Below are 12,470 nucleotides of genomic sequence, written 5' to 3' on the forward strand. Positions count from 1 at the left end.
GCCTCTGCCTCTGCCTCTGCCTCTGCCTCTGCCTCTGCCTCTGCCTCTGCCTCTGCCTCTGCCTCTGCCTCTGCCTCTGCCTCTGCCTATGCCTCCCCAGTCAGTGTTAGCATCACAGGCATTTGCTACTACACATGACTCAAACTCTAAAGCAAATAGAGTTTGCTTTAACACTCTAAAGGTGATTGAGACAATGAGGTAAAGCAGTATTTATTTGTAAGTGTGTTATTCAATACATCAAGTCCTTAATCACAAAGGTTCTCATTTCTCTCTCTCTCTCTCTCTCTCTCTCTCTCTCTCTCTCTCTCTCTCTCTCTCTCTCTGTGTGTGTGTGTGTGTGTGTGTGTGCGTGTGTGTGTATGAGCCACTTTAAATACTCTATTGAATCTGATTTGGGACAGAAATATACAGTAACTATTCTATATATGTGATAGCACAAAATGCTTTAAGATCAAAAGACATCACTGCAATGTGCTGAACCACATTTGAACATGTTTTCTCTTTTTTCCATAAATTCTACTAAACTCCAAATATTTACTTGAATTTTTAAGATAGACATTAAAACAACATTGTATAAAAACTGAAGCAGATAGCATCTTGAGTGTCTTTGATAACAATTTTATGAAAAAGTTCCATCAGGTTAATAATTTTAAAAATGTACATAACTCTTAATCCACATCCCTTACTTTGCAGTCTTCAGTTTACAGTGTTATAAATGTAAATTGTCTTTCAAAGTTTGCTCCAAGGATGACAGAAGCACTCCTTGTTTATCACAGCTAAAGGGCAGGCAGGAGGCCTGCTCCTTCCATACTGTGTCTTTCTGAAGTAGAAGGTCAATGGCAGATTTACTACAGTATTCATATTTCCTCAATGGCTCCAAAGACAAAGAGGTGAAAAGAAAACTCAAGTCTAACCTGTTTCTTCTCCCAGAATCCTACAGTAGGAAAAGGCAGGAAGGTCAATGCCAATGAAGCCAATTTGGAGCTGTGGGATGAGGGCTGGGAAATGTCACTCAACCCCAGAAGTCTGGAGGCCAGAGATCCTTGGGCAGGGTTGTGTCACTGGAAAAGGGAGAGGGACAGACAGAAGCCAGATGGCTCTGTGAATGTTGACAGTGGTTGGGTAACAAAGATAGCCCTGTCAAAAAAATCTCCAGGCAGGTTGTTCCCACCAGGAAACTGGTAAATAAAACAGCAGGTTTTATTAGCTGTAGTTAATTTTTTTCTTCTGATTTTGTGGCCCTTTAAGGATATAGCCCCTTAAACGAAAATATTTTTCTGTTTTGTTTTTGCTTGCTTTACATCTGCTACATATTTGAAAAAAAACCCCACTATTCCATATACTTGCTTATTGACCTGTGCACTTTTGGTCAGAATGGATACAGCTGAGAGCTCTGTATCAGTACATGTCTGGCAGTTCTTAAAAGCAAACCACAGTCAAGACAGTAAGTTGGTGTAAGATCATTGCATCCAATGTCATTTGATTTGGGTCTAAAAGTTGAGGAATGAAAAAAATAGTTGGTATTGAAATCACACGAAATCACAACTTTACGTCTTGATTTCATTCTACAATCTGCTTTGACTTCTGTGGGTAGAAGGTCTGCTCTTCCAGCACGGAGCCTCCCTGGAGCTGAGTTGGCAGATCATGTTTTCTGTAAACTCTTTGAACCAATCAGAACACAGTTAATCTTATTATTCTTCCATGGGCTTGTGTTTCTTTTGATGAGAGTCAATAGAAGTCATGGGTAATTCTTTCCTGGGTGCCAGGGAACACTTGTGTTTCTGCTGCACAAGGTCAGATCTTAATTTAACAACCGACTGAATACTTAATTTTAGATACACTGAGGAACACATTAGCTCCACAGCACTTCCTCTGGTTTAGGAAGCCAAGGCCCCGGGTAAGAATAACAAGACGATCATTCCAAAAGGTGAGATTATGAACTATTTGATCTGTACCTCACCAGCTTGCTTATGGAGGGAGTGTCAGCACTGGAAACATTTGGAACAGATGGGCACATTGAGGGTGGTGGAAACTCATCACTTCAAGCCTGATTGGTCACCTATGGGCTCACCTATCTAATTATAGCATAAAGCTGGGATCGATTTGTTGATTTATAGACCATCAACTCAGTAATTATTATGCATCACAGAATTATATCATCAGAAAAAGAGGTCAAGTAGGAATATATTAATGAGGAACACCCATTTGCATGATGTAGATCCCCAAGAGCCTTATGTTTTTTCATGGTTTCTAGGGAGTAGAAATAACATTTGTCAGTAATTAACATAAATCTCTCCAAAGTCTCATTTTTATCACTGATTGCAAAAGATAAATGTTTTGTGTTCAGATTAAAAAAAACTATTCTTTAAGATGGAAAAGAAAAATGTTGAACTGGGTAGATCTGCAAATGTAATCGTGTGATGATACTATAGACTTGTGGGGCTGCAAGGCCTTAAGATGCAGCAGACACCAATGCTCCTCGGCTATTCCTGAAAATTTTATAGGAAATTGTCAATATAGAAAATGGCTTTATTTCTAAAGAATACCTATCACTGCTTCATGGTTGAAGCACTAAAAATATCATAATTTTATACTTTAGTTGTTTCTATAAGGGTACCTAATAATTTCTAATGAAAATATGCCCTATGTTTCCCCCTGGAGTCAATTAGTTTGTGAATTGTTTAAATTATTTTACAAAACTTTTTCTGAGGTTTATGAATTTGTAAGTTACAGAATGATACCTGCATTTCAAGAATCCTTCAGCTGTAGTGAACCAGCTAGACCTGTGTAATCTGTTAGAGATAACCACATCTCCACCATCCCTTTGATGTCTGCGCATGAGCAGATTGCCTGGCAAACTTGGTTTTGGTTTCACTTGTGAAACTGGAAGAGTGTGTTGTGAACAGTGAGTTACTCAATCTATATAATGCAATCAGTACATGAGGCTTCAGTAGACATTTGCTATGGTGATTTTTTTAAGTTCACTAAATACATACTTTCTGAGGAACAACTGTGATTTTTGCCTTAGTGCTAACCCTGAAAGAGCAGAAAGAGCACCAGACAAGTGTCTACCATATATTGTTTTTTAAATGATTGATTTATTTTAATAAGTCTTTATTACACTTGTTTACATATGTGTGTATACATGTGTAGGTGCATGTTCATGTCATGACATACTTGTGAAGCTCAGAAGAGAACTTTCAGGAGTGGATTCTCTTTTTTACCACATGGCAGCAAGCAACTTTACCAACTAACCTATTTTGATAGCCCGTTTATTATTTTTTATTTGCACATGTGTATGTGTATACACATACTCATGTGCATACGGAGGCCTGAGGTCAGCACTGGGCATCTCCCACTCTCATCACTCTCTAGATTATCTTTTGAGACAGGTTCTTCAGCTGGACCTGGATAATGAGTACATTGAGTCCAGAGCTAGGGCTTCAAACATAGATTATGATGCTAGGTTGTTTGTTTGTTTGTGTTTGGTTTGGTTTGTATATGGGTGCTGGGTATGCTAACGTAGGTCTTCATTTCTTTATGCAGTAGATGCTTTACTGATTGTGCCATCACCCAGCATCTAGAACACAGTATTTAAAAGCAGGAAACTCTAATAATATCTATACTGTATTGGAAAGTGGGTCTCTGTATTGGATACTGTCTGGAGGGTCCTGAGCCTGAAACACAGCTGACATTGAATATGTATTTTTGAATGATGGATAGAATACTCTGAATCCCTTAAGACGATTACTGTTGGAAACCCATGGACAAGTGTTTTTGTCTATCCATAGAGAGATGTTTTCCACACTATGAAGCTGTCTCTCAACAAGGTATTGTATTCTGTGATGATCTGAGTATCGAAAAGGAGACATTAGTACTGATAATGTCTTCAAGAGAATTCATTAAGTGAATAAACAGCCTTTCTCAAGGATGCTAAGTAACATCTATGACAGCCTGGAAGCCTCTGTCCTGTGTTAATTTCTGTTCCACATTTGTCCTTGACAGCAGAGCACAAGCACATATAAGACTTGCTTATTAAGTCTGTGAATAGACAGATCGTTGGGAGGGTAGAGATGCATCCAATCTTGGCAGATGGGAATAAAATTCAAACTTAAGCAAGATGAAAGACAGGAGAAATAAACAAAGAGTGGCGTGGAGAATGGCTTAGCAAATGGTATGAAATATATAGATTGCAGAACGTAGGGCAGGAGTTCAAATCCATCGTGCAACATGATAGCCTCCAAGCTTATCTCTTTTGGCCTAAGTTAATAGATGTGTAATGTATAAGAAAGAGGCAGGTATACCCACTTGATGGTGTGTTGTCCTGCCTGCACATGTTGGGCTGCACTCAGAGCCTGTAGGTCAGAGCTCCTTCAAAAAGAGATGAGTAAATAAGTGCATTCACAGGAAAGCTGTCAAGATGACAAGGGAAGTTTAACTATGTCACAGTGAGAAAAACTAGGCAGCCTTGAGAGAAGAAGGCTCATTGGAGTCCTGACAGCCTCTAAGGAGATATTTAAAAGGGCTCCAGTTCTCAAGAACCCAGAGAGAAGTTGAGCCTGTTGCATTTCACTTTCAAGGTAGGGATAGGAGTTTTATGTTCCTCACAAACCATAAACCTAGACAAGGCATCACCCTCTCCAAGGAGATAATGATCCCCTGGCACTGGGCTGAGGCTGAAGGTATACATGCACCGGGCATGTTGGAAATGGGACATTTATGTGACCTACCTGGTGAGTTTCAACTCTGCTCGTAGCTGGTTCTTTGGAAAAGGAAAGAGAATAAAATCTTAGAGATACTAGAGGACCTGCCTATGGTTGAGTCAGAAGTGCTCTAACATAAGCTCACACTTCCTCATTCCAGAAAAGTTCAGCCATCCAATAATGACTGGAAGTATTTACTGATAACCAGGCAGCTGATAATAGGCAGGCCAGGACTGGAGCAGAGGTTCAGCCTCTATTCTCCACTGCTTCCAGCAAGAGAAAATTAATCACTTGTGCATGGCTTCAACACAAAATATTAAGTTATACAATAACTCAGAATTGCTTGAGTGAGTCTCAAATAGACTTGAGTACTGCACTGGAATTTTTATGTCCAATGAAATGAGCCATGCCTAGGAACAAATACTTCCAGAAAGAAGATGTATGCATACTCATATTCGCATGTGTGTATATATACATATGCATATGCATAAAAATAATAAGAGGCTTGGGGAATGGTTCGGGGTATACAGAGCTTGCCATACAAGTGTGAGAACTAGAATTCAGATTCCCAGCAGTTACATAAGACCAAAGTGCTCTCTTGCTCTTTGCTCTTTCCCTGCTTCCCTCTTCCCTTCCCCCTTCTCTCCCCATTTCCCCCCCCCATGTGCTCATGGCCAGCCTCTACTCCTCTCCTCCCCTACTCCCCTATTCCTCTACTCCTCTTCTCTGTCTCTCTCTCTGTCTCTCTCTCTCTCTCTCTCTGTCTCTCTCTCTCTCTCTCTCTCTCTCTCTCTCNTGCCTCTACTACCCTCTTAACTCCCCTCCCCATACCCTGAATAAACTCTATTTTATACCAAAAAAAAAAAAAATCAAAGTGGCCATAGAGGCCACCTATTATCCCAACCCTCTAGAGGCAGAATAGGGGATCCCTAGGGCAAGTTAGCTAACTAAACTAGCTAAACCATTGAGCTCTGAGTTCAGAAAAAGACTCTGCCTCAGTTAAATAAAGTAGAGAACTATTCCAGAAAATGCTCTAGCCTCCACACCCATGCACACCCCTATACACACACACACATGAATATGTACACATGATATACATATTATTTATGATGTATTTACTGTGATTGTAGCTGATTTCTTCATTCACCTTTCCCAAATGAGTAAGCCAAAGGCACATTTTAAGTTATTTGAAATTGGCATAATCTCCCTTGGGAGCTGCCTCTCACTAATTATTGAAATATAAACATTTCTTCCTGAGTAGACAGATGTGTAATAGCTAAGGTAATGACACCTGCACTTGACTAAGAGAGGTAAATGATCAGACTTCTGTTGTTTCCCCACACCAAGAACTGTCCACACTGGGCTTCACCTGTTTTTATGAAATTCAAGCATTTCAAGTGTAGGATATTGTATGTTAGCTGTAGAATCATTGCCATATGATAGATCCTTGGATTTCTTTATTTTGCACGACAGAAATTTTACACCCTTTTAAAGACATCTCCCTAAATGCCCACCTCAAAGCCCTTGACTAGTCCCATCCAGTTCTGTTCCTGTGAGTCAACATTTTTGGATTCCATGTATTGAGACCTTGCAATATCTTTTCTGGAGTTTATTTGTTTTATGTAATGCAATGTTCTACAGCTTCATCCTTCTTGTCACGAATGACTTCATTCCCATCTTTTTTCTGACAGTACAACATTCCATAGTAATATACAGCGCATTTTCTTTATCCATTCACCTGTACATTTAACTTGATTCTATCTTTGATCATCTCAAATTATGCCACAGCGGGCATGAGAGTACAGATCTCAGATGCTCCAGAAATTCCTAGAAATAGAGTAGATCATCATTTATCTCTATTTTTAAAAAATGTTTTTGAGGCATTCCCACACTGTTCTTAGTATGGTTGTTCCAAAAATAAAACTAGCTATGTATGATAGCATTTTCAAATTAACTATACAGACTAAATCACAATGCATATGTATATTGAATTTTCAAGTTATGTATCCATGATGGTTTTTGTACTTGAGATTTTTCTCATATTCATGGGCATTTGAATACTTGATCCAGACTTTGTGGCACTGTTTGGGTAGGATTAGGAGGTGTGGCCTTGCTGGAGGAAATCTGTCACTGGAGACTGGCTTTGAAAATATAAACGTGTGTTCCTACTTCCTGCTTGTAGCTTGAGATGTGAACTCTCAGCTGTTCCTGCTGCCTATAATGCCTGCTGCCACACTTTGTTGCCATGATGGTAATAGATTCTTATTCCTCTAGAAGCATAAGCCCCAAATAAACCTTTCCTTTTATAAGTTACTGTGATGGTTTTTATATGCTTGGCCCAGGGAGTGGCACAATTAAGAGGTGTGGTTTTGTTGAAGTACCTTGGTGGAGTAGGTGTGTCATGGTGGGCATGGGCTTTAACACCCTCATCCTAAAAATAATAAAAAAGATTCTCATCCTAGATGTCTGGGAGCTAGTCTCTTAGCAGCCTGTAGATGTAGATCTCTCAGCTCCTACTGCACCATGCCTGCCTGGATGCTGCCATGCTCCCACCTTGGTGATAATGGATTGGACCTCTGAACCTGTATGCCAGCCCCAATTAAATGCTGTCATTATAGGAGTCGCCTTGGTCATGATCTGTTCACAGCAGTAAAAGTCTAACCTAGACAGTTATCTTGGCCATAGTGTTTTATCACAACAGTAGAAAAGTAATACTGAGCCTTAAGATATACAATTTTAAGTCTTATTTTCCTTTACCTTAGTAAAACTGAGCAAATAAAAAAATCAATTTCATTTTCTTGAAAACATCTGATTGTATTTGGCTAAATGATGATTATTAAGTGTGATAGTAAGATTCTTCTCATATATGAATTTTAATAACTTTATTGTATACTATTGATTGTGTGTGTCACTGTCTCCTTATTCATTAACACTGGCCGTTTGAGTTGTTTCTAAGGTTTTGACTGTTTAAATTAATATAAACATCCTCACATACATATCTTTTCCTCCAACCCTGAACATGTTTGTAAGGTAAATGTCTAGATGGAGAGTTATAAAGAAAAGATTTTTAACTGTGAACATTCTAAGGGAAGCTACTCCATCGATCCTTGGTGCAGGGCTCTTCCCTTTCCTGTGAGCTTGTTTCCTTCTGGAAGTCCATGTGCATAGGCACAGAGAGCTCCTTCCTGCACTCTGAGTCATTTCCTAAAGCTAGCATGCTTCCTCCTGCTTTCTGTCACAATGCTTTTGACTCAGAAATGAATGGAGAGGAAAATATCTCCTTCTGCTACATGAAACTGGAGATAACCAAGCTGGTGGGGCAGGTCCTACCAATAGAGAATTTACACAGAAATCAAATATTAATTAGTGAGATCCTAAAACTGAAAGTGAATTGCCCCCCTCCCCAAAAAAGGTATGCATGATGCAAAGAGAAGACAAGATAAATCTACTTCCTGTCTCATCTTAAAACTATTCATTCTTCTGGCCAATTCTCACTAAATTCTCCCTGTGTACTCGTCATTACACGAGGATTTATCGTCTTATCTGCCTTTTCATTTCTTTTTTGAAAATATAAAGTTATATATCTTTGAGGAAACACGAAAATAATGTTTGTTTTCTGGACTAATGTCTCTCTCTCTCTCTCTCTCTCTCTCTCTCTCTCTCTCTCTGTGTGTATGTGTATTACATGTGTCAGAAGGATACCTCGTGCCATTAAGAAATAAAGACACTATTTGGATCTATCAAGTTCTTCCCATCATCCACAGACTTTCATATATATATATATATATATATATAAAGACAAGTATCATAAAAAATAATTGCTAGTTATATAGTTAAACTTTGTTAATTAAAAAAGGATCACATGTGACTGTGAAGTGAAGCCCAGTCCTGATAGATATTACTTTCTCTGTTAACTCTTCAGGACTAGCGAACTCTGTTGCTCACATCAGTGATTGAAATCCTTGTATCTGCCGGGCAGTGATAACGCACGCCTGTAATCCCAGCACTTGGAACTCAGAGGATTTCTGAGTTTGAGGCCAGCCTGGTCTACAGAGTGAGTTCCAGGACAATCAGGACTACACAGAGAAACCCTATCTCGAAAAAACAAACAAACAAACAAATAAGAAAACAAAAACAAAACCAAAAAACCCTGTACCTAGTTTGCTACTTAGTACTAAGGGACTCTGGGAAAAGAACAGTGTATGACCACTAATAAGCATCAAAATCATTAAAATATTTTATTTTGCTATGTTCCTAAAATTAGAAATACAAATTGCATAATGATGATAAATAAAAATAAACAACATTTAAAATAATTATAACTTTCCTTAACAAAACCAGAAATTGGAAGATGTTTCTACTTCACTCTCGACTTTTCTCTGGTAGAGTAAATGCCCATGATTTCTCTGGGATGCCAGGAGACCAGCTCACCACTCAGGAAATCCCTCTGTGAACGAGGCTCAGCAGTCCACACAGCAGACCACCTGCACTTCCTTTGGGACCCCGGGGTCTGAGTATGAGCTACACTTGCATAAGAGAAAGAACATGTACTTTTTTTTTTAAGGATTGTCCTTGTTTTAGTCCATTTTCACCTCCCATGGTATTTCAGCCTGTGACCATCTGCTATCTTTCCACATGTGCCCCTCCTGAAACTCTTTCTAGAAATCCTGGCTCTATAGTGGAGACCAACATGGTGCCACTGGCATTTTACTTCTGGCCTGTTCATCTATTTCTTTGTTTTGAAGTGATCTCTGCTCTGTAGCTCAGGCTGACCTCAGACTCTGCTGCCTCAGTCATCTATATGCTACCTAGGAGTAGAGGATTGTGCCACAGTGTCCAGCTGCTACTGGCATTTTCAAAGGGATACTGGGAGAGGGGACAATGTGCCGTAAAGAACAGATTCTCCCACTAATAAGACAGAATGATAGTGATTGACAGGTGCTCAGGGCAATATGATATTTATGGACAGAGCCTTTCCTTGTATAGTGAAAGCAACTGTCCACTCAGCTGATTCTTGCCCCTCCCTTGTTTCGTTATGCCCAAGACAGAGTCATGGCAGGTGGGGCAACAAACTTGGTTGTAATCAGGAGTGAACCTACAAGACAGTTCATGAAAAATGTGAGGGTTTTTAATCCTTGTTTTTGGAAAAAGGGAAAGCCTTGTCTTCCTGACAGAGAAGTTAGCACCGTTCAAGGAATGCTCTGAGGGGTATCATGAACCTACCAATGGCCTTGACAGTGGGGCATCAGTGCAGATGGGAGGTAGTTTAGAGAATCTGATGCAAGGAGACACCCTACCCTGGTACTCTCTCCTTAACTGTGCCTTGCAACATCATCCCAACCTCCTGACTACTTCAGTCAGGCACCAACTGGCATGCTGATTCTATTTTTTTGGACAGTGATGTTTCGACTCCAAAACAAAAAGTACGGAATGAAGACAAACTTAGGAAACCTCAGACCACTCTCTGCAACATAAAACCTCCCCGTGCAGAGCCAAAGCAAATGATTTATGCGCCTTTGCAAGCTGCTGTTTATTTTTGGAAGTTATTGTCACCCAGAGCTGACTGTCAAAAACAGGATCAAAGTGTTTTCTGTTCAAAGCGACAGACTGCAGCTTCTGAGAGGCCTTGGAAGAGCACACCCTCCTTCCCCTCCTGGGGCTCTGTTATCAACTGTGAGAGTTTCAGTGGATAAGGCTCAACTTCCACTTACCTGCACTGATCCATAATGCTTACAACACACAGTCCAAATAAGGATTTCAAAGCAGGCATGTGTGCAAAGTGCTTTGCAAGGTTAAGCCAGCCCTCCATGATTCACGGCTTATGGTACTGTCTCCATCCTATTTCTTTCCAAACATGTTCTAGTGTTTGCAGAGTCACCAGACTTCTTTTGCTCCACATCTAAACTTGGGTTGTAACTCAGCCCATCTGTAAAACAAATTGACAACCATTGAAACCTTAACTAAACATTTGGGACTTAGCATTTAGAAATATGGGATTCAGCTTTTTTTTTTTTTTTTTAAACTGTATCTAAAACATAGAAGAGCTTCGGTGTATTCATGAGTTAAATTTGTATTCGAAGTTGGGACGTCTCTCCAGAGAAAGAATCCAGCCCTCAGCCAGGATAACAGGTATTGTAAATGAAATCAATTCACATAAAATTCTCTTGTTATTGAGGCTGGGAAATTGATCAGTAGGCAGTAGGTGCCTATAGTGTAAGTGTAAGGACCTGAATTCAGGTCCCCAACATCCATATGAAACACCAACCATGGCGATGAACATCTGTAACCGCAAAGCTGAAGAGGAAAGAGACATCTGGATCCTGGGAGCTCACTAGCCAGCTAGTCTGTCAGAAACTGTGAGCTCCAGGTTCAGTGAGAGGGTCTCCCTCAAAAAGAATGTGAGAGCCAGAGAGGAAGATACCCAACTTTGACTGCTGGGCTACTCACACACCACACACACACACACACACACACACAACATGCATACATACATACATACATACATACATACATACATACACACAACACACACACAACACACACACACTACACCACACACACAACATACCACACACACACAGTACACATACACACACACACACACACACACACACGTGGGGGAGCAAGAGACAGAGATCTCCAGAACAATGTTAAATGCTCTACAGCACATTCTTTTCTTAATAGAGAGCCAAGTTACTTCTCTAGATGGAGAAGTAAGATATTTGATGCCGAAATGCCACTGGACTTTTCTTCATATCCTGCAGCAGCTCTTTCTTTAATAATTTCCCATTGATCCATCAGCTTAGTCATTTCAAATTTTCAATAGAGAACAATCATTCTCTAACTGCCTTTCTTGTCTTCCTCATTCATCTTCATACCTCTGGGCCATTCCACTGACACCCCCTTCATGGCCATTCCAATACCTGACTGCATGCACATTGAATCTACAGTCATCTAAACTGTCAGTTCTTCTGAAGACAGCCTGTCGGGTCGGGCTGTTCTATCATGGTTTCCCCATGATTTTACCAGGATTTTTTATTATAAATATAAAACAGCTAAGAATACTGATAACATTCTCCTTTGTTTGTTTGTTTGCTTGTTTGTTTGTTTGTCTTAAAAACAGGGTTTCTCTATGTAACAGTCCTGGTTGTCCTGGAACTCACATAGACTGCCTACCTCTGCCTCCCAATGCCCAGCTGATAACATCCCTCTTGGTGATTTGTAAAACATGATTGAAAATGTTAGGGACCCATTTCACAGACTAACTCTAGTCCCTAAGGAGCAAGCAGTGCTTCATGCACCGGTTGCCCACTTTTCAATCAGGGTTAGATTTCAACTGGGTATTTGAACAGGTGAGGGGCTCTGCACCCCATACCAATTCCATAACCATACAAGCCCTACGCCTGCGGTCACATCAGCAAGAAAAGCAGCAGTGCTTAACGGTTAACTGCATCATGTAATTGTGTTGTCTGAAGAACTTAGTGCATACTGTTTTAAAAAAAAAATGTGTCAAGAACTTTTCTTGTCACCATGGAAAGAAATCATTTGCCACTTTGGAAAGCAGATAAATTAGGGGTGGGAATAACAAAGAAAACACTATAAAATAAAAGAGAAACCTTGGCCAAGGGTGGGGTTTAGTGCTTGCCTTGCCTTGTGAAGCCCTGGGTCCCCAGCACTTCTAGAGAGAGAAAGCGATTTGTTCCCTCTCAGGAAAACACTAGTCCAGTGAGAATAAAAACACAAGTATGAGAGGAATTTGCAAAGCAA

At 40.1% G+C, this 12,470-nt stretch overlaps 1 protein-coding gene across 3 annotated transcripts in view; it reads left to right on the top strand.

Moving 5' to 3' along the window:
• Window positions 1-12,470, top strand: part of Asb15 (ankyrin repeat and SOCS box containing 15) — a 44,902-nt gene that overhangs the window by 13,912 nt on the left and 18,520 nt on the right. The window contains exons 1-2 of one of the 3 annotated variants that reach the window (XM_021165204.2): window positions 1,816-1,927; window positions 10,743-10,832. The exons of 1 other annotated variant lie outside the window; for it this stretch is intronic. The gene's annotated coding sequence lies outside the window, so the exon portion shown is untranslated. Of the gene's footprint in view, window positions 1-1,815; window positions 1,928-10,742; window positions 10,833-12,470 lie in introns of those variants that run through there. One more of the 3 variants, XM_029478643.1, reaches the window with a different exon arrangement.

The sequence above is a fragment of the Mus caroli genome, chromosome 6 (genome assembly GCF_900094665.2).
Source record: "Mus caroli chromosome 6, CAROLI_EIJ_v1.1, whole genome shotgun sequence".
NCBI lineage: Eukaryota > Metazoa > Chordata > Mammalia > Rodentia > Muridae > Mus > Mus caroli.